This window comes from Triticum dicoccoides, chromosome 2B (assembly GCF_002162155.2).
Source record: "Triticum dicoccoides isolate Atlit2015 ecotype Zavitan chromosome 2B, WEW_v2.0, whole genome shotgun sequence".
NCBI classification, from domain to species: domain Eukaryota; kingdom Viridiplantae; phylum Streptophyta; class Magnoliopsida; order Poales; family Poaceae; genus Triticum; species Triticum dicoccoides.
Window position 1 is genome coordinate 822,731,229 of NC_041383.1, and position 23,617 is coordinate 822,754,845.

At 42.7% G+C, this 23,617-nt stretch overlaps 1 pseudogene; it reads right to left on the reverse strand.

Annotated features, from left to right (window-relative positions):
* Positions 1–13,951: 13,951 nt before the first annotated feature.
* On the reverse strand, positions 13,952–14,090 carry LOC119266313 (annotated as a pseudogene).
* Between the last annotated feature and the right edge of the window lie 9,527 nt (positions 14,091–23,617).

Consider the following 23,617-nt stretch of genomic DNA (forward strand, 5'->3'; position numbering starts at 1 on the left):
GTAGGCAAAGCCATATCCATGAGAAAGAGAAAGAAAGAGAGCTTGGTCACCGACAACGAGCACAAGTGTGTGTATGTATTATGCACCTCCCTGTCGTGCATACCATAATCGACCAGGGATGGAGGTTGCCGTGTTAGTCGGGGCCTCTCTTCTGTAACAAAAACCAGTGGTCGTACGAATATTCGCTTTCTTGCGCCAGAAGAAGAGCACCAACCGCCTTACAGAGTGGCCATGAGGGCCCAGGGCACGCCCTACCCCCTGGGGCACACCCCTCACCCTCGTGTGCCCCTCGGGCATAGTCTCGTGTTGATTCCACTTCCCAAAATTCACATATATTCCAAAAAAATCTCTGTAAGTTTTTATCGCATTTGGACTCTGTTTGATATGGATTTTCTGTAAAACAAAAAAACATGCAACAAACAGGAACTGGAACTGGGTACTGTATCAATATGTTAGTCCAAGAAAATCATATTAATTGTTGCCAAAAGTATGTAAACATTGTAGAATATCGGCACGGAACAATAAAAAATTATAGATACGACGGAGACGTATCAGCATCCCCAAGCATAATTCCTGCTCGTCCTCGAGATGTAAATGATAAAAAAGTTTTTTTTTGATGTGGAATAATGCTACCTAGTATAATCTTGATCATGTAATCTAATCATGGCATGAATATTAAGACATGAGTGATTCAAAGCAATAGTCTATCGTTTGATATTAAGACAATAATACTTCAAGCATACTAATAAAGCAATCATGTCTTTTCAAAATAACATGGCCAAAGCAAGTTATCCCTACAAAATCATATGGTCTGGCTATGCTCCATCTTCATCACGCAAAATATTTAAATCATGCACAACCCCGGTTTCAGCCAAGCAATTGTTTCATACTTTAGTATTCTCAAACTTTTTCAACTTTCACGCAATACATGAGCGTGAGCCATGGACATATCACTATGGGTGGAAAAGAATGGTGGTTGTGGAGAAGACAAAAAGGGGGAGATAGTCTCACATCAACTAGGCATATCAACGGGGTATGGAGATGCCCATCAATAGATAACAATGTGCGTGAGTAGGGATTGCCATAAAATGGATGCACTACAGCTATAAGTGTATGAAAGCTCAAAAATGAAACTAAGTGGGTGTGATCCAATTTGCTTGCTCATGAAGACCTTGGGCATTTGAGGAAGCCCATCATCGGAATATACAAGCCAAGTTCTATAATGAAAAGTCCCACTAGTATATGAAAGTGATAACTCAAGAGACTCTCTATACGAAGAACATGGTGCTACTCTGAAGCACGAGTGTGGTAAAAGGATAGTAACATTGCCCCTTTTCTCTTTTTCTCTATTTTTTTGTTTTTTTTGGTGGGCTTCTTTGGCCTTTTTTTATCTGTGCTTCTTTGGCGTATTTTATTTTTTTTAAAGGCCGGAGTCTCATCCCGACTTGTGGGGGAATCATAGTCTCCATCATCCTTTCCTCACTGGGGCAATGCTCTAATAATGATGATCATCCAACTTTTATTTACTTACAACTCAATATTACAACTCGATATCTAGAACAGTATGACTCTATATGAATGCCTCTGGTAGTGTACCAGGATGTGCGATGATCTAGAATAGCAAAGATATCAAAAAATGGACAAGCCATGAAAATATCATGCTAGCTATCTTACGATAATGCAAAGTAATATGATAATGAATGCTCAAGTCATGTATATGGAGATGATGGAATTTGCATGGCAATATATATCGAATGGCTATGGAAATGCCATGATAGGTAGGTATGGTGGATGTTTTGAGGAAGATAAGGAGGCTTATCTGTGATGAAGCGTATCGTATCACGGGGTTTGGATGCACCGGCGAAGTTTGCACCAACTCTCGAGGTGAGAAATGGCAATGCACGGTACCGAAGAGGCTAGCAATGGTGGAAGGGTGAGAGTGCGTATAATCCATGGACTCAACATTAGTCATAAAGAACTCACACACTTATTGCAAAAGTCTATTAGCTATCGAAACAAAGTACTACACGCATGCTCCTAGGGGGATAGATTGGTAGGAAAAGACCATCGCTCGTCCCCGACCGCCACTCATAAGGAAGACAATTAAAAAATAAATCATGCTCCGACTTCATCACATAACGGTTCACCATACGTGCATGCTTCAGGAATCACAAACCTCAACACAAGTATTTCTACCAATCCACAATTACTTGGTAGCATGACTATGATATCACCATCTTTATATCGCAAAACTATTGCATGGAATCAAACATATCATATTCAGTGATCTATAAGTTTTATGTAGGATTTTATGACTAACCATATGAATGACCAATTCCTGCCATCTCTCCAAATAGATATAAGTGAGCAAGAGAGTATAATTCTTTTTACAAAAGATATGTCCACACTCTAACAAATATAAGTGAAGCAAAAGAGCATTCTAAAAATGGCGGTTTTCTATGTGTAGGGAAACAGGCAATCCAAACTTAAATGATATAAGTGAAGCACATGAAGCATTCTATAAAGCTATACTCAAAAGATATAAGTGAAGTGCAAAGAGCATTGTATAAGTCAACCAAGGACTATCTCATAGCAGCATGGTGCAATTATTAAAATAAAAATAAAAAGCACACGACGCTCCAAGATTTACGCATATCATGCGATGAATAAAAATACAGCTCATAGTAAAATTACCGATGATCGTTAGAAGAAAGAGGGGGTGCCTTCTGGGGCATCCCCAGGATTAGTTGCTTGGGAGTGCTTGAATATTACCTTGGGGTGGCTCGGGCATCCCCAAGTTTATGCTATTTCCACACATTATTCCTTCATCCATCGCGATCTCACCCAAAACTTGAAAACTTCAACCACACAAAAGTTAACAAAACCCTTGTGGATCCGTTAGTATAATAAAACAAATCACGACTTTACTTACTGTTGCAAACTTATTCATATTTTATTTTTGCATTTTAGCTACTATATTATAACTTCTCCATGGCTTATACCACCGACAAAATCGATAGTTTCATCAAAACGAGCAAAACAATGCATCAAACACAGAATCTGTCTTAAACAAGACAGTCTGTAGCAATCTGAACATCTACCATACTTCTGTAAATCCAACAATTCTGAAAAAATAAGGACCAAATAAACAATTTGTATGGAAGTACTCTGCAAAAAGTTTCAGAACCGTTTGACTTTTCAGTTAAAAATGTAAATTCACGCGCTACAGCCAAAGTTTTTGTTTTTGCACCGCAGAAACCAAACAAGCAATCTAATCATCCTAAAGGAAAATCTTGGCACATTATTTTTCTAATACAATGGATTTGTACAAGGGGATAATTATTTTTGTTGAGAAGTTTCTGTAATTCAAGATTTGCAAAGTTTCCATGGGCATGAACAAAGTTCAAGGAGCTCCCCCACTTCAACGATGCTCGTCCTTCTTACCTTCACTTTTCTTTTTGAAAAGTTTTAGGTTCCCCACTTTATTTTTGCTTTTAAACTTTATAAAAGCACTCAACAAAAATAAATGACTCTCTAAAACTTCTCGGTTGTCTCCCTAGCAGCGCTTTCTTTAAAACCATTAAGCTAGGCATATAGTGCTCAAGTAATGGATCCACCCGGATCCCAACGTATATTAAAACCAATTTTAATTAACAATGATTTGTATTTTAGTAGTGAGCACAAAGCAACATATATCATGTAATGACGAAGTCTAACTCTCTTCCTATGCATCAGCATGTCATAAAAGAACAATTCATGCACACAAAATAAAGGCCAATGCATAGTGTAAACAATTTCTTGCAATTTATCATATTGGAAAGGTAGAGAGGCGGAGATGTAGTTCCTCTCTCATAATAATTGCAAGTAGGAGCAGAAAGCACATGCATATTACATTCATCCAAATTATCATGTGCAACGGTAAAGGGCAACCCATCAATTTAATCTTTAATAATAACAAACTTCTCTGATATAGTGTAGTTGGGAGAATTCAAAATGATAATAGTACTATCATGCGTGGGCGCAATAGAAACAATTTAATTATTAACATAGGGAACTATAGCAAGTTCATATCCACAAGCATAGTTCATATTGGCATCACGGCCACAAGCATAGCAAGCATCAAGTTCATCAAAAATGGATATTTCAAATGAATTAAAAGGATTATAGCAATTATCATAGAAATCATCCTTCGGTAAGCACGAAGGGAAATTAAACAATGTATGAGTTGAAGTGTTACTCTCATTAGAAGGTGGGCATGGGTAGCTAATCCGCTCTTCCTCCTTTTGTTCTTCGCTCTCCTCATCATCTTTTTCATCCAATGAGCTCACAATTTTAGCATTTTCATCTTCCATAGATTCCTGCAACATATTAGGCTCTTCTTGGACAGCGGAGAATTTCTTAATAAACGCATCAATATCAGCATTGTATTAATAATTCTCACAGAAATATTAAAGTATAGAAAAATTTTCAGGCCTATAAACATCATCACCAAAAGCTTCATACTTTTCAAACAAAGATTCAATTTCATAAGCACCCTTAAAAGCAATGAATTCTTCTATTCGTGCCACATCATAATAATCATATATACCATTAGCATAAGAAGCTAAGGTTTCATTATCATTAAATTTGCATGAAAAGGGAATGTGTGGAGCCTTCATCCTAGAGCAACAAGTATAATCATATCTCCAGAATAGTTGCCGAGCGTACCAATGCAACATATAAATTTGATACCATAATAGTTTCCCTTTTTGAGTCAAGCGATAATCCCTAATGTATTCACGTTGATCCAGCGTATCTCCCATTACATAGTTGAATGGGGTTTTCTCAGGGTTATTAAAGTGGTGCATAATATCTTTCACATAATGAGCATCGAGGTTTTTAGGAGGTTCCCAATCTCCAAGAGTAGCAAGTACACCTAATTTTTTGGTATTTCGTGTTCCATATCCATAACTAAAGATAGAGAACAACTTAGAACCACAAATAAAATCTACTTAGTGATAAAACAAACAAGCACACACGAGAATATTCACCCCACACTATTGCTCCCTGGCAACGGCGCAAGAAAAAGGTCTTGATAACCCACAAGTATAGGGCATCAGTTGTAGCCTCTTTCGGTATGTAAGAGTGTCGAACCCAACGAGGAGCTAACAGCGCGTTTGTTTGGGGGGAGTTGGAGGTGGGGAATGGGAGTTGGAGGCCCGTGGGACTTAACTTCCCTTGATTGGGTCAGGGACATGGGAATTAAGAGAGGCAGGGGAAAGGGAATTTGGAGGCCCAACTCCCATCAGACTCTTCCCAGGGGGGACCCTAGTAATTCAGCCAGGGAGTGGGAATTGACATTAAAAAAACCGCGAGCTGTTCCTCACGTCCCGCGGCGGAAGGGGATAAAGGCGCGGAAATTCTAGAGAAAGCGCGGTAAAATCCTACCTGATTACCCCTATTTAGCAGCGGTGCCATTCTTCCTCTAAAAATATCTTCGACCCACTAATTTCTCCTCCTTCTGCAGAGATGGCGGCACACACGAACTGGAGCTAAGGTAGCCCCTTTTTTCATCTTTCCATGTTGAATTCGTGGATATTTTCCTGCCAATCCAACCTTGTTTCGTTGACATCTAGTTGTATCCCATCTGATTTTGCTAACAAAATTGGATTCCTTGCTTTTCCCTTCACAAACTGATGCAGATCTATTATTCTTTCTATTTTTTCTCCTGCTTCACAGGTCGCAGATTTGTCTCAGAACTTCGTTTCCCCTTTTCTATCAGGAGCAAGAGAAACCAAAAGGCTGCAGGTGGCTAGTAATCCTTCATTTTCTATCTCATTTGTTCCCTTGTTTGATTCGTCCGGGAAAGTGTAGAGAGGTCTCTGTCTTACATAGTAAGTGATTGCCTTTTTAGAAGCATAGGTGGGACATGGATGGGTATAATTAGTGGATGAAATCTCTTGTACTTGTACAATTTTTTATGCTATTCTTCATCTACAGTTGTAGATCATCGCTGGCTTGCCGTTGTGGCTGCTACTTGCACATGTATATAACCAAGATTGTTCAGGATGTTTGCTTCATGCTCCTGTACTTTCTAAGTACAGTTTTAAATACACAATTAAGTGCCTGCTGACAACTGTAAGTGGCATATGCAGATGCATATTTTACTGAACATATATGCATGTTTCATTGACACATATTTAATATACACATGAACACACAAACAAATCTTGATAGCCGATACAGATTAGATGTCTTTTAAGTCCCAGCTTATATGATTCTTGTAGCTTTTCCCTGTTCATGTCTTGTTTGATTAAGTGATACGGTACTCATTCTTTTACTTTATCTTCTACAGATCGCAAGCAAAGAACAAGAGGTACGGTTGAACTTATTCTTTTGTAACTGCAGAAATATGTTCAGATTTATCTGTCTGGCTCTCTCTTTGTCCTGCTTAGCCTTTGAATTTTATCAGTAATACACTAGAAAATGAGTGTAAATAGTTTGTGGATAAATTCTAATACAAACGGATATGTTAGGCGAAATTAACACTATTGCTTGCGGCTGCTTGTTGTCGTGGTTGCGCACCTGATTGGTACTACACAGGTTCAGGACAAGGTTAAACTTATGCGTCTGCTTCCTTGCTTCCTGGTGCGCTATGTTTGAAATAATGTGAAATTCCTACAGCCTGCCCTTTGAAAGATCTGCATCTTTATTATCTATAAAACTGTTTATATTTCAGTCTGACGAGTACATGTGAACTGAAAAAGAGTAGTTTAATTCATGTTAATGCTGCACCTTATGGTCTTGTACATCAGTATAGTATAGCATTATGTAATAAGCATCCATTTGATTCATGTATTCGATTGCCTTATATAAATACAGGGGGATTTGATCCATATCAAAATGCATCATGGGGGTACATTTTCAATGGAAGGACCACTTACTTATGATGGTGGCGAAGTGTCTATTTTTCGAGACTGTGACAGTGAGCGTACATCGTATTTTCGTCTAGTTCGCATGGCTAAAGACGTAGGTTTCAAGGATGGTGAGGAGTTATATTATACAGTCCCTGGCTGTAGTCTTGACGAAGGAATTGATTTAATTCATGATGACAATTCTGTCATTAAGATGTTGAACTTTGCAAAGAAATACAACTTTGCAGACATCTATCTTAAACATAAAGACCATGAAAATATGCCTGCTGATCCAAGATCTGGTCTGCGCACTAATGAGAAACTTCCAGCGGAGGTACTTTACATAAAAACAAGTTACTTTTATCCATGCATTATTTTTCTTTACTGCTGATGCGTGACTTTTAATCTATTGTACCTTATTTCTTGTTGCTTGCTTGTTGCTTGGCTGTGTGTGATTGCTTATACATATGTGTGGCATTTAATCTATTGTACCTTATTTCTTATAGCTGATTGTGTGGCACTCTTATATAATTTTGTTCACAGACATGGCACGTCCACCAAGAAACCGGGAAAACATAATCTTATGGCACACAATGAGGCAACGAAGAGTGAAAATACTTATACTTTTATATCTGTTGTTGCAAATCTTCATGATGTTACTTAGGAGGAGTCGATATAGGATGCGTCGAATTAGGCAACCTTCTTGGTATGACCCAATTACTCGAGCACAAACCCTGAACAACAAGATACGAGTAAGCGATACGGAATGCATTTTCCAACTACGGATGGATAGGCGTTGTTTCAGAGTGTTATGTTCTTTGGTAAGAAAAATAGGTGGGTTGAAGGATACTAGGGATATGAGCGTGGAAGAAACGGTTGCCATGTTTCTTCACATACTTGCACATGATGAGAAAAACCGAGGAATCCATCATGATTTCCAGCGTTCACCTGAAGTAGTAAGTCGGAAATTCCATGAAGTACTAGGTGCAATTTTAAAACTCTGGAAAGTGTTGCTTAAGAAGCCTCGACCAATTCCAGCCAATTGCGCTGATGAAAGGTGGAAGTGCTTTAAGGTATCCGTTTAATATTTCAACATAAAAAAACAATTTTAGGTCTAGTTTTGTTCACAGTCTAACACATATTGTTGTTCCTATAGAATTGTTTAGGTGCCTTAGATGGGACATATATAGAAGTTCATGTGCCCAAAGCTGACAAACCAAGATTCCATTCAAGAAAGAATGAAGTTGCAACAAATGTTCTTGGCGTATGTGCGCCAGACATGCAATTCGTTTATGTATATCCGGGTTGGGAAGGATCTGCGGCTGATGGGAGGGTGCTTCGAGATGCTTTATCAAGATCAAATGGTCTTAAGGTTCCTCGGGGTAAGAGATTGTACCAAAGGGTCTATGTTAGTTAGATGCACATATTTTATACATAGTTGACAAACCCATACATATGTTTCTATTGCGTAGGGTGCTATTATCTAGTTGATGCTGGGTACAAGAACTGTGAAGGGTTTCTTGCTCCATACAGAGGGCAACGGTATCATCTAAATGATTGGAAAAACCCCCCAACAAAAAAAGAGGAATTGTTTAACATGCTGCATTCACCAGCAAGAAATGTGATTGAGAGGACTTTTGGATTGCTCAAGATGCGATGGGCTATCATTAGAAATCCCTCTTATTATCCTTTTGATACACAAGTTGATATAATTCCGGCATGCTGCTATCTTCACAATCTGATACGACAACAAATGCAGGTTGATCCCTGTGAACAATATCTAGATGAATACATGCTACGTTTTCAACAGCAGCAAGTAAATGACGATGTCATTCTGTCCACCGAAACATCATCCGAGTGGACTGAGAAAAGAGACAAGTTAGCTGATGAAATGTGGAAAGCTTGGATAGCCAAAATACAAGATCGTTGATACACGCTAGTACATTTTTAGTTGTAGGACATTGGATGTTTGTTCAGGAAAATATGGGTGTCGAAACATTCTACATTGATATTTGTTTTCTCCCATATGTCATAGTAGCTTATGTGTCATTTCATTCACTTTCTTGTAATGATAGGAGAGATTGATTAATGTATGAACATCATATTTCCTACATGAGCATTTATATTCTGTATTGTTTGTACACACACATTTCATTGTCATATTGAAACTATGAGAAAACCAAGTCAAAGGAGGCCAAATTGACATCGAAAAAGAGAGACAAGAGAACATGGACAGCGGAGGAGGAGAGGTTGCTTATTGACATTCTACATAACATGAATGATTCTTCTTGGAAAGTAGATACTGGCCACAAGTCTGGATATCTGACCTACATTGAGAAGGAAATGGCTAAACTGCTGCCACATGCTGATCTTAAAGCAGATCCACATATCAGGTCTAAAGTGAAGATTTTGAAGAAGCAACTTTCATATGTTCTGGAAATTATGCAAAATGGTAGTGGGTTTGGATGGGATGATGAGAAGAAGATGGTAACTGGAGATAGGGAGACGTTTATGGGCTGGGCAAAGGTACAATATGTAAATAAATCGTCTCTGTTTCATGTTATTTTCAACTAAAATTTAGTTTCTAATGGAAATTCATTCTCTTTTTTTTAGTCTCGTGAGGGAGCAGGTCCTTTGTACATGAAGCCTATGGTTAACTTTGACAAGCTATGTGAGGTATATGCTACTGATTTAGCTAAAGGAGGGAGTGCTAAAGGTCCGGGTGAAGAAGAAATAGTAGAAGATGGATCAACAGTAGATGCACAACCTACCAGCAAACCAGCCAAGGAGAATCTTCCTAAATTAAATGAGGATACAAGCCCATCCGGTGGTTCTAGGCATGGTAGTAAGAGAACATACCCTGATGATGATGCACTTGAGTCAGGTCTTGCAAGTGTGTCGAATACAATTGCAAAGTTCTTGGAAGCTGAGCAGGAGAATGCTAAAACAATGAATGGTTTACAGAGGGCATTTATGCATGAATCGCATGTTCATGAGCAAACATTAGCCAATAGAACCAAGTTACTTGATATTCTCCAGAATCTTAAGGGTCTCACAACCGAAGAGGTTGTAATGGCTATCCGTGTCATTGGTGGTGATGCTGGAAAGACAGAACTTTTCATCAATTTGCGTGATGATTACAAAGTGGTGTTTGTTCGTCAGGAGCTTGACGCGACCAAAAAATAATTGAATATTCAGATCTATAATTATGTATTCTTAGTTTCATTTTTTAGCTCAGGACTACTCGTTTTCTTTTAAACTCGTCAGTAACAACATTTGGTGCTTCCCAATTTATTTTACATTGCCATTTCCTATACAGTACACTAGTAGTACATTTATGGAAATATACTGAATGATTGGTTCATGCTAGTGCTGTAAGAAAAGGATATTTTCATCTCTTTCATCAACCGATGTGGGTATTGTTGTGTCATGTGTTGCTCTCATTTCCTCCTACCTACAACAATGATCTTATGACATTGTATACTATATCTCGAATTGCTTACTAATTTTATTTTCGTTTTTGCATTAAAATTACAGTAGTATATTATTTGGTAAATGCTGTCAGCTGGCTCAGGTCGGTCTTGAAATGTCGGAGGAAGATTGGCTTTTGGGTCAGCACCTGGATAATCGCAGCATGTGTAGAGATAGTGTACATTTTTTCCTTAGTTTGCCCAGTTTTAGATTTAATTTCATTTGCTCATTTTTTGTTACTGAAATGGTGTTTGTATCTGTTTTTGCTCACTTTCTAGACTGCCCATCATTTTTACTTGGCCTTGGTCAGTTCAGTTTCTGTAGCTACTAAATATATCATTAACAACTCCCATTCCAAGACCCCTAAACCAAAGAGAGGAAGTTAATTTTCTGTCAAATTCCCACGAATAATTCCCACCCTACACCAAACGTGGGACTGGGACTAATAGTCCACTTCCCATGTCTAATCCTACAACCAATTCCCCTTTAATAATTCCCAGTCCCTTTCCCTCAAACTACCAAACAAGCTGTAAAGGTAGAACAAATATTCCCTCAAGGTCTATCAACCACCGATACAACTCTACGCACGCTTAACGTTCGCTTTACCTAGAACAAGTATGAAACTAAGAGTACCTTGTAGGTGTGATAGGATAGGTTTGCAAGATAATAAAGAGCACATAAATAAAAACTAGGGGCTGTTTAGATAAAGACACAACTAAATTAGTTTTAGTAGAGAGATTTTTGTCACGAGAAAGTTATTTGTCCCTAGGCAATTGATAACTAGACCGGTAATCACTATTGCCATTTTATATGAGGGAGAGGCATAAGCTAACATACTTTATCTTCTTGGATCATATGCACTTATGACCGGAACTCTAGCAAGAATCCACAACTACTAAAGATCATTAAGGTAAAACCCAACCATAGCATTAAAGTATCAAGTCCTCTTTATTCCCATACGCAAACAACCCACTTACTCGGGTCTATGCTTCTGTCACTCACACCACCCACCATAAGCAAATCATGAACATATTGCAAACCCTACAGCTTGCGTGACATGGAGAGAACCATAGGACAACACCAATAATAAAACATGCAACTCAAACCAATCACGATCATCAATGAACCCATAGGACAAAATGGATCTACTCAAACATCATAGGATAGCCATACATCATTGGGAAATAATATATAGCGTTGAGCACCATGTTCAAGTAGAGATTACAGCGGGGAGAAGAGGTGTTAAACCACTGCATAGAGGGGGAGAGAGTTGGTGATGATGGTGGTGAAGTTGTTGGTGTAGATCATCGGCACGGTGATGGCCCTGACGACGTTTCGGCGCCACCGGGAGAGAGGGGGAGAGAGCCCCCTCCTTCTTCTTCTTCCATGACCTTCCCCCTAGATGGGAGAAGGGTTTCCCCTCTGGTCCATGGCCTCCATGGCGGCGGAGGGGCGAGAGTCCCTCCGAGAATGGATCTCTCTCTCTCTCTCTCTCTCTCTCTCTCTCTCTCTCTCTCTCTCTCTCTCTCTCTCTCTCCCTCTGTTTCCTGCTTTTTCTGCCCTCTCAGATTCTGGCCTTTCACCGTTTCTTAAATTCTCGGAGATCCGTCACTCCGATTGGGCTGAAATTTGAACACGATTTCTGTCTGGATATTAGCTTTCTTGTGCCAGTAGAAGGGCACCAACTGCCTTAGGGAGCGCCCCTCACCCTCGTGGGCCCCTCGGGCATCGTCTCGCGTTGATTCCACTTCCCAAAATTCACATGTATTCCAAAAAAATCTTCGTAAGTTTTTATTCTGTTTGGACTCCGTTTGATATGGATTTTCTGCGAAACAAAAAAATGTCCAACAAAGAGGAACTGGCACTAGGCACTGGATCAATATGTTAGTCCAAGAAAATTATATAAGTTGTTGCCAAAAGTATGTAAAAGTTGTAGAATATTGGCATGGAACAATAAAAAATTATAGATACGACAAAGACGTATCAAAAACGATGTCACGAGATATATAAATGCGACCAGTGGATACATCTAGGCACTTGACACCTTTGGGTTGAGGACTATACCCTAGGAAGACACATTGTTAGAACGGAGCATGAGTTTGCGATTATTGTAAGGACGAAGATTGGGTCAACAAGCACACCCAAAGACTCGAAGGGATTTGTAGTCTGGTTTTGTGTGGAGGAGTCTTTCTACCGGAGTTTCATTGTTGATGACTCAACTAGGAAGCATATTGATGATATGAACAGCGGTGAGAAAAGCCTCATCCCAAAACTTGAGAGGCATGGAGGCCCCTGCCAAGAGGGCTTGCCCAACTTCGACTATGTGTCTGTGCTTGCGTTCAGCAGAGCCATTTTGTTGATGAGCATGAGGACACGAAACATGGTGTGATATGCCAAGTGTTTGGAAGAAGGAGTTTAATTTTCATATTCCCCTCCCCAATCAGATTGAGCTGCAATGATTTTACTAGCAAATTTGCACTCAACCAGGGCTTGAAAGGTTTGAAAAACTTGAAAAATATCGCATCTCTTTTTGAGAAAATAAATCCACCCAAATTTGCTATAGTCATCTATGAAGCTCACATAATATTCATGTCTACCAACGGATGTAGGGGCAGGACCCCACACATTAGAGAAAATTAATTGAAGTGGTTTGGTAGAGACACTAGTGGATATTGGATAAGGTAACTGATGACTTTTACCACACTGACAAGAATCACAAATAGTTTCGACATTGCGCTCACCAACAAATTGGAGCTTATTTTTCCTAAGAAATCTTTCAACTAGAGAAAAAGCAGCATGTCCTAATCGATCGTGCCACCGTGTTGATGAGACTTTGACAACACCATTGGCTTGTTTATTGAATATCCTAAGCTCTGGAATCAACATGTAAAGCCCTCGAGCACATCTAACTCGATAGAGTACTTCCTTCGTTGCCTGGTCCTTGATCAAAAAGAAGTAGGGATGAAATTCGAGGAAGACATGATTATCAATGGCAACTCTATGCACGGAGAGAAGATTTTTAGCAGCACTAGGAACATGCAACATTCTCTTAAGATGAATTTTATGATGAGGGATACGAAAAGTTGAGTGACCAATGTGACAAGTCTGCATACCTTCTTCACTTGCCGTGTGGATATGATCTTTGCCACGGTACTTCTCCTTCATAGTGACTTTCTCAAGTTCATTGGTGATGTGATTTGTGGCATCACTATCAACATACCAATTTGTATCAACTCCATAGGAGCCATCAGCCGCGGCAGCCACCTTGTCTTCATCTTGAGAATCATCGTCATCTTCGTCATAACGGTACCAACAGTCCTTTGCGGTGTGCCCTGGCTTACCACGAATCTGGCAGCATGGCATCTCTGGTCGGGACCGGTTGTAGCCGCCACCACGGCGACCTTTGGACGCGCCAGATCGTCCGTTGGAGCTGCCGCCGCAGTTGTTGCCGCCACCATCGTGTCCTCCAGACCTCCCCTTGTTGCGGGAAGAGCCACTGGCGCGGGAGCCACCACCAAGACCATGCACCGCAGTGTTGGCAAAGGAGGTGAAACCGTCACCCGAGTTGTTGAACTGGGCCATGCGCTGATCGAAGTTGCTCAGCATGGCGTAGAGTTCGTCGAGGGAGACCGGCATGACGCGTGTGTCGAGGGCGGAGACGAGGGTCTGGTAGTCGACCTCCAGCCCGTGGATGATGTAGGAGATGAGCTCGTCGTCCTGGATGGCCTTCCCCGCAGCTGCAAGCTCGTCGGCGAGGCCGCGGAGGGAGGCGAAGTAGGGGGCAACCGTCTGGTTGCCCTTCTGCGCGTTGATGAGCGTCGTCCGGATGTTGTTCACGCGGCTCATGGACTATGACGAGATCATACCTGCCAATGTAGTCCAGAGCGCATGCGCCGTGGTGAATGTGGTCACCGTGACGAGCACCTCCTTGGACAGGGTGCTGAGCAAATAGCCCAACACCTGCTAATCCTCCCCGATCTAGATTGGGTGTAGAGGGTTGGGCGCAGAGCTTTCTTTGCCATCCTTATCCTTGGTGACAAGAAGCCTAGCTGGCTCCGGCGTGGTGCCGTCGACGTAGACGAAGACACCGGCGCCACACAGATGGGGACTTACCTGCGTGCGCCATAGCACGTAGTTCGTGCGTGTTAGCTTCTCGGTGACCTAACCATTGAGGGTAGGTTGGAAGGGGCCGGAGGAGGAAGACATGGCTAGGCTCGGGGTAGTTGGGATCTCAGTAGATGGGAAGAGATGGGGCTCTTATACCATGTGCGAACTAGCGGAACGTCTTGCCTTGCTGAGGCCGACGGGTTCGTGTTAAATAGATGGGGCGCACCTGCCATGATAGCGCATACATGTAGTTTGAGATTACAATCTTGTAGATCAAGAAAGGAGATAGAGATAGGAGATGGGGCGCACCTGACCACAATGATCATCTTGGAGCTCGTCTTTACACCTATAGGTCATTAATCACCTCATGTTACAATGGCCGAGGCAGCGCAACGGTAAGCTTATCTCTCTCAACTAGATCTCTAGGTCAATGTGAAATCTTTCTTGATAGGGGCACTTGATTGGGGCCACCAATGTGAATTCTTGATATGTGATGCCAATGTCTATGCTTTGATTTTGCTGTGAAATGTGTTCAGTGTTCCTGTGCAGGTCTTTCTGCTGTTGTTAAATTTTAGAGATTGCATAGTTACAAATTAACGTGTTGATACTGCCATCTGATTGTCAAAGAATCTTTGTTTCAGGTCTCTACTGTCTAGTACTAGATGATATTTGACAACAGCAGGGGGCTCAGATGCAAACCCTAGGCCTGGTTCTTGAGCTCGGCTGGGCTCGATGGAAACAGCAGCGGCGATGCGTCAATGGCAATCAGGCACAGCAGCATGGCAGTCGATCGAGTGTTCTCTCCTAGCAGCAGCTCGCCCTCTCCACCATGTGCCAAAGCATTGATGAGTAGCTTTATATAAGGATGCTGGATAAAAGGTTTGTGTTGTGTTGTGTGAAGGGAAGGGAAGGGAAGGGGGCCATGTCATGGTGAAGCTGCAAGGGCATGCCGGGAGAGGAGGGAGGGGGACGATGCTTTGGATCCTGATGCCATCAAAGGTTCTCTCGCCCATCTCCTCTCACTCTATTTTCGGTTCTGTTCTAGTTCAATTCAGTTATTTTATTTCTCTTTCCATCCAATATAAACATGAGCTGCTGGATCATGAACTAAATTAAACATGCTGGAGCAGATTGGATTCATGAATCAATTTTGATCCCACAATTATACGTGGAGCAGATTATATGTGAAGCAGATTCAGAAAATTTGTGCATTTATCTGCAATGCGATGGCAGTGATATTTCTTCATTCTCTCAGCTTAATTTTTTGTACCAGCAGCTGTGTCGCCGCCGGCTCCACACTGCGCTGGATCAGAGCTGCCTCCACCCAGCCCTCACGCCCCACCCCTCGCAGCTTCCTACTTGTACTGCTCCCCTCTTTCCAATTCACACACTATTACAGACAAGTATAAACCTGCTGAATTTTAATGCTGTCCATGTCAGTGAACGTGCGGTTGAAGAAGAAGGAGGGTTTGTTTGCCTCGCCTGGAAAGAAGCGCGGCCTGGTCGGTGCCTTTTGTTGTAGTACATAATATGGAATAATTGTGCGGTTTTCACTTTTGAGTGGTGTAGTGTTTGTACAGCCAAAATGAATGTCTAAATAATTAGCTAATCCCTCCTGTCTAGATACATACATACATGCATGCATGCATGATTCAGTGTCGTGATGCTTTTCTATGTCAGTGATTCAGTGTCGAAGACGGCCTTCAGTGGTTTAATGTTGTAGATCTACTAGAACCAACTAGAATGCTTTCCATGTCAGCGAGTCAACATTGTAAAGGTATGCATGTGCACAAACCAAAATTCCGTCCGGGTTTATTGGGCCTCTGGACCGAGGGAGTGTGTCCGCTTCTATTAGGCCCCTCCATCGATATACGGTCCGTCTTATGAAGCACACTAAATTTTCAGCCACTTGCATGCACCAGCTAACTATACATTGACTAGTATACTCCTCCTAGCACAACGCCACGGCAATAGCTAGCCAATGCATGCACTTCGAAGGAGAAAAATTAGCTGAAGATGTTAAGAAAAGCATTAGTAAAGCGAGATAGTCCTCCTTCGATTGGTGCATGCATGCACCATTCCGCATCCGAGGCCGTGAGAAAGTAGCAGCATCACCGTGCGCGTGAGCTGGGGTCGGCTTCCCAAGCCTCGGGCATGCGGGTGAAGCCTGGTTTGCTTTGGGTAGCTAGTAAATTGCGCGCTGAAACAGAAGGAACTGCCCTATAATTTGAGGGAATTGTTGCTGCTGCGTGCGTGCACTTTTTTTTTCGAGACGAAATTGCTGTGCGTACTACGATGGACGATATCCGTACGACGCGATCCCACACACCCACGAATTTCATCCAACGGCTGCTGATGACTGTCGTGCAAACTACCTGAATCTCTAACATTAGCTCTTGCATGAGAAAACTGGAAGCTAGTACTTGAATAGGGCATATTCATGCCCTCTGCCCAAAAAGTACGATCGTGGGTCCAAACGCCAGGTATTATCCTTGTACAGCTGATTTGTCTCGCTGTGATGATATGAATGTTAGAAGGCTAGAAGTAATGCAGATCACCATAATATATAGAGAAGTGGAAGTAATCTAGTCTACTTTAAATGCTCTTCTCGATAGGATTTAGACCATTCCCTATATCTTTGTTTGAAATAAGAAAGAAAAACATTTGCATGATCATCCATAATGCTGCAACAACTATGTGGAAACAAATGACTAAAGACTGGTCTGGGAACCCTATATTTTATTCTGTATTATATCGTGCATGAGTAAAATCGATGAAACACGCAACAGAAATCTCTTTCCCTGGTGAAGTAGTTCCCGGTTATGAAACAAATTACTCATTATCCATTGACCAGCATAGTGACTCTACTATTCCTTCATTTGCAATAGTATGCTTGGATCAAAAGTACGGCAATTTCTCCCCCTCGCTCTCCAATCCAACAAATGAAGCAGAGCAATGTTGAAGAAAGGAAGAGGCAAGGTTACCATGGCTAGCATGAAGCTTCTAAACTTCCGTACATATGCATCACAGAAAAGCATGGGGAGCAAACATATTGTTGTTGGTGCTTGCTGTGATCCATGCTTCTCCCTGTTAACTCCATCATCCTACTTGTTGCTACCTTGAGCCTCTGATTTCTAAGCAATTTAAGCAGCGAGTCAAGTTTAGAACAATCAGTATCTGCCTAAAAATTCTGAAAAGGGAAATTTCAGTAGCTTTGAAGCAATTTAAGCACCAATTTAAATACATTGCAAATCTCAACATTGTTATCAATCTTAATTCTCTTTGAAGAAATTGTGTACCGCTAGGTTAGAAGGATCTAACATCATGGTGAGCCATGCTCCACAAGAACATCAGGCAACCGCAACACTGGCCACACTCCTCCGGCCATATGAACCCACGGTAAGGGCCTACTCCCATGCGAACCTTGCCAGCGAGATAGTCCACCAGAGAAATCGTCCCCGAGGTCTGAGCAGGTTCAGATTTATCTTTGTGCATTAAAAACAACACATATAATATTAGTATGATGCAAATGATTTATACATACACATAGGCTTCATTTTGGATCCAAATTATGGAATCTAAGCACATGTAAAGCCAAAAGCAGTCCAGTACAGTATGCTCCATGAGGAATTTAAGTTGTTAAATTAAATAACTACATGCATTAAGATAACGGTATGTGTTTTTCTACATTAGTTCAATTGATAAAATGTAGCAAAGGTGTATGCTCACTCATTTCTCTTTGGTTCCGTTCCTTTGTTCTTACTTGGTCCAATTTAGTAATTTAAATACATTATGTAAGATCAGCTTTCTTCTTCTTTTAGACTGGAGATGCTTGTGATATGTTACGAGTGGAATCTATGAGAGAGAAATACAGTTGAATTCTTGAAAAAAGAGTGTTTTCATGCGCTCGAACGTTCGTCAGGACCCAACTCCAAACCAAGGAAAGGCTAGAATCTATTTTTAGAACATGGATCTGCTGTTGTATAACTACCTATGAACTCTCAGATCAAGGCCATCCACCATATTCAATGAATACACAATGTTTTATTGATTGATGATAACAAGAACAAAAATAAGCCTCGTGCGGATAGAAACAGGATGACATACTTGCTTCAAGCTTTTGAGTTTTTGGGCAGAAAATAGCTCATGAACCAAGATTTTCTCCAGTTCCTTCTTTGTCAACCTATTTCATCATTATGGGCTCAATAACCCGTCCCAACCAAAACCCATTATAAAAATACTAAGGAAATTAGCTACTGATGATCATTCACAAGTTTTCACAAGCAAGATATCTAAAATATTTAATAAAGCTCACAAGTTGATCACTTACTTGGAAATACTTCTGGAAGAGCGTTGTATTTACAAGACCTCTTGAAATGCCAGTAGGGTCATTACATGCGTCAGAAGCAGAACATATGCCGGGCATATTGTGCTTAAGCCACCAAAGACATAAAGTCTCAGGAATAAGTAGGTGGTCTCGTCCAACATTGTGATTGAACATTAAAATAGTATTCCAACTATAATATTCAATTCTTTGAAGTAACACAGATCTACCAGATTGCAATAATATCGGCTAATCCTCCAAATAGGTGCATGTTGACAAGAAACTATGAGTGGTATACTAAGTGTTCAGCAAATACGGAAGACTGATGCTTTCCCATCTGCAGTATACATTCCTGAATGTTAAACTAAACAGTTTTTATTTCTAGTTACATAATGCAACCCCAGACTAAAGTATTGGAGTATACTGACAACAACACACTAAGGAGGTGTTTGGTTCGCCCTTTTGTATCGTAACCTGATTACAGCGTTAATGGATACCGTCAGATCTTGTTTGTTTTGGTTGCTCTGTAATCCCATAACACGGTATTAGATCCCAGCCTAGTACAAATCTGTTACCGGTCAAAATCGTCCGTAATTAAAGCTGCTACAGCCGTCTCCCCCCTCGCTATCTCCTCTGCGATTAAAGCATCGTTGCCGCGACCAGCCGTCCACGCCTCCGTGCGCCGCCGCAACTTGCCACTGCCGGCTCCGTCCGCGCTGTCGCCGTCGTTCCACCGGCCGCCGCCTCCGTCGTTGCATCCGCCGCCGCCCTCGTCGTTGCATCCGCCGACGCCCCAGTCGCTGCATCCACCGGCGCCGTCGTTCCACCGGCTGCCGCCCCCGTCAGTGCATCCGCCGTCGTCGTCGTTAGCATCGGCCTCGCTCTCAGGACCTCGCGCCCCAAGACACGAATGGTGTTGGTAGAGAAGCTACGCCGGCATGCTTCCAGCCGGAGCCGGTGGTTCGTCCTCGACTGATATATCCGCAACTCCGGTATTCATTGACGTTACAGCGTATACCCAAACAAGATATGATTTTTGCCCATACCGTTTACGTTGACGGTGTAACTCATTTACGTTTGCGTTTGCGTTACCATTTTGCAGCCAAACACCTCCAGTGTAACACCGTACCTACAGAATCTCAAGGTCTTTCTTCGACTCAGGATCGGAGCCTACTTCTGCACTGACATATCAAACCTGAACCTGAAAACCAGCAATCCTCAGTTTTACAGATAATGCATATGCACAAACATGTGATAACTTAACTGAACATCAAAATACCATTGTCCACAGGCGTCATGTGAACCCTGCCAGGCATGAAGATCATGGCTCACCCGATACTAAGAAAACTAAGGAATATTATTTGCAGTGGATGGTGGTGAGAACACACAACAGCATGGGCACACCGGCAACATCCACACACGCACATTAGCCAGCAACTACAAAAGATCTCCACGGCAGCCCGTCTCCAATAACCAGATATAGAAAAGAGAAAACAAACAGATAACGATGGTGGGGTATACCTGTCGCTCCTCCTCGCTCCATTACACGCCCTTGCGGCGATCCATGATGCCCACGCCACGGCCATGGCCACGCGCTGCCCCGGGGTTACACGATGGCGGCGGCCCATGAGTCGGGAGCCTTGACCAGGCCACATTCGAATCTCTCGATATCAGCCACCAGCCGGCGGAGGGGGCAGGTGAGGTGGAGGGGCGACAGCAGCGGCAGTCTCGGAGGTCGGCGGAGAAGCTAAGACATTGTGCAACGGAGGCTGGGAACCCTGGTTCCGCGATGGCGGTGGCGGTGGCGGCGTCCCACAACCACGCACTAGAAAAAAAATCGAGGGAGGAGTTGGATCGAGAGAAGAGTGGCTGGCGAGGAGGGTTGCGCGTACCCTAGCGAAGAGAGATGTCATCAGCCGTTTTCTGTATGCTCGGGTGATTCGGTAGATTGATTATTGGGCGCTTATAGGCGCCGGCGCACCGGCCGAAACTTTCGGCCGGTCCAGCCCAGGCCATCGGATGTGAGCCAGGCGGCCGTTGGATCCAGGCAAAAAAAAAAAAAACAGATCACCCCCAGCTTCTTCTTCCTCGCGCAGGCGGCCTGGATCCGCATCTCCTGCTCGGGGAGCACGACGCCGCGCCTCCTGTCCCCTCCGGTGGTCGTCCCCGTCGTCAGTCCCCACCCTCGCCGGTCATCCTCGTCACCCACCGGACCCCGCCCTCGCCGGCCGTCCTCGTCAACGGTCCCCCACCCTCCCGGCCTCGTTCTCGCCTCGACCAATGCACCAGCTCCACCTACGATTGCAGCTCTTGACGATGAAGGTTGTAGCTCCGCCGCCCTCGCCATTGATGCTCGCTGCAGGAAAAATACGTCGACGGCGGCCGTGAGTCAATCAACACTATTTGAATGGATGTAGCAAAAAATTTCACCGGTAGTAGCAAAATCAAACTATGGGTGCAGCAAAAACGACGTCGCCACCTTCGCGAGGTCGCAGCTCCGCCTTACATGGATGTAGCAAAAACCTCCAACGGTAGTAGCAAAATCCTGCTACGGTTGCAGCAAAAAAATCATTGTCGTCCTCGCCAGGTCGCAGCTCTGCCTGATGGATGTAGCAAAAAGCTTTGCCGGTAGTAGCAAAATCCAACAACAGTTGCAGCTTTCCCTTGTTGTGCAGTGCCATTGAAGCTTTCTATGTCTATGGTTGAAGCTTTTTTCAACGGCTGTTGAAGCTTTTCTAGGTGACGGTTGCAACACTTGTATACGCGGGAGGATCCGGGCATGGCTGCAGGCAGCCATGGCGGTCGGTGAGGGAGCGCTTGGCCGCCGGCGATGGAGCTTGTGGTGGCCCAAACACAGCCCTGAAGGAGGGGGGAGGGGATGCGCGCGCGTGAATACTGTAGGTAGGGGGTGGACGTGTCGTGCGCGTGGGGAAATCACCGGCCGTGCAGTGGACGGCGGCCTCGCCGGGGAGATTGGGCTGCCGCAGGTAGAGGGTCGATGCGGGGGTAGACGGCGGCCTTGCCGGTGAGATTGGGCTGCAGCGGGGTAGGGACGCGATGCGGGGGTGGACGGCGGCCTCGCCTGCGAGATTGGGCTGCAGCAGATGGTGTGCGGATGTAGGTCTCACCGACACAGGAGCACGAGGTAGCGGGCGACCGGTCGAAGCTTCGGCTGGCGCACCGTCTCCAAACGTTTCCCTTGATTATTAGAAGAAGAAAAAACCACGACAGCAGGAAAAAAAATCAACGGGGCGGCCGAGCGACTTGTTCGATCGATGGTGGTTTTTTTTAGCATCACTACAGACACAAGCGCTCATATACACGCGCATACACTCATCCCTATGAACGCACACACACCCTATCCCTATGAGCACCTCCGAGAAACTGAGCCGGCATATCTGATCGATGGTGGTTGGTGGGGGCTACGGACGAAGGAAACGACGTACGAATTGCTCCATTATTAGGAACTAGTACAAATGCCCGTGCGTTGCATCGGGCAAAAAAAGGCACAACCAGCTTCATGTGCCATTGTGCATCAGTTTTTATATCCAAATTTAATAAACATCCATAATAAGGTTACACATCAAAATTCCTTATTTTAAATAAAAGTTAACATTTTCATAAAAATTGGAACACTTTTTAAGAGCAGTTAACGTTTTTATGAGAATTGGAACATTTCTTTAGGAAAGAACATTTTTTTACGGAAAAAAGAACATTTTTTGAACAGGTGTTTTTGATGAAAAGAATGTTTTGTTTTTGGTTGTACATTTCTAGATGGACTTTGTTTTGGTAAAAATGGAACTTTTTTGGGGAATTTTTAAGTTTTGTAAACAAATGCGAACATATTTTCTAACAAAGATAGTGTGAACATGTGTAAAACTGTGAACAATTTGAAGTTTTTTTATTGTGTTAAATTTTTTTACACATATTTTTTATAGCTTTTTTGTTAGGCAATTTTTACAGATGGTTGTTTAATTGGGAATACTTTATTCTTTTTAACTATCTAGGCTTGGCCCAAACAAAGCATTTGACGTTAACTTTTAATAAAATAAGGACGCACGAACTCATCTTGCTTATCGTTCCCCATTCTCAAGTGTCCCTTGTCGATGCGCCCTGTGCCGCCATCCATGTCGTGTCTACCTCCTCTGTCGAGATGGGCCTATCCCTTCCTCCTGTGGCACACCGTAATGGAGGGTTCCCCATGGGGTTGGGAGGGGGAGGCGCCGAGGGGGGGCGAGCAGTCGCCGTTTGGTGCCCCCTACCAGCTACGGTCAGAGTTGATCAATTGTTTTGTCCAAGCAGCATATATGACCACGGATGTGAGTGAAAACATTAAAAAGCGACAATACTACTTTTTGCCGAATAATACGCCACCGCAATCATGGAAGAACAGTTGACGATTTTACCTGAAACTGAAGCCATTATTGAATATATGAACACAGCACCAATAAGATGATCTTTGGACGACAGTGAGATCGAGCCATCCATGCATAGAATTAAACTACAATATATTTGTTACGATATTTGAATCAAGTGATTTTGTTCTAATTCAAGAAAATGCCAGAACTGCAATATATTTGTTTGGTGATGATTCCCTTGCTCAAAGTTCATGAAAATTTATAAATGGAGGTCATATGTTATTTACAAGATCCATAAACATTCCATGAGCAGTGGAATCTTATATCACCTACTTATAGTTCAAACCCAAAGTTGGGGCAGATTTGAATTCGAATTTGAAAAAGGGCAGTCAAATACTCTCTGGAAACTTTTAGATTTATATTATATACTCCCTCTATAAACAAATTTTTAGTGATCGAAAAGA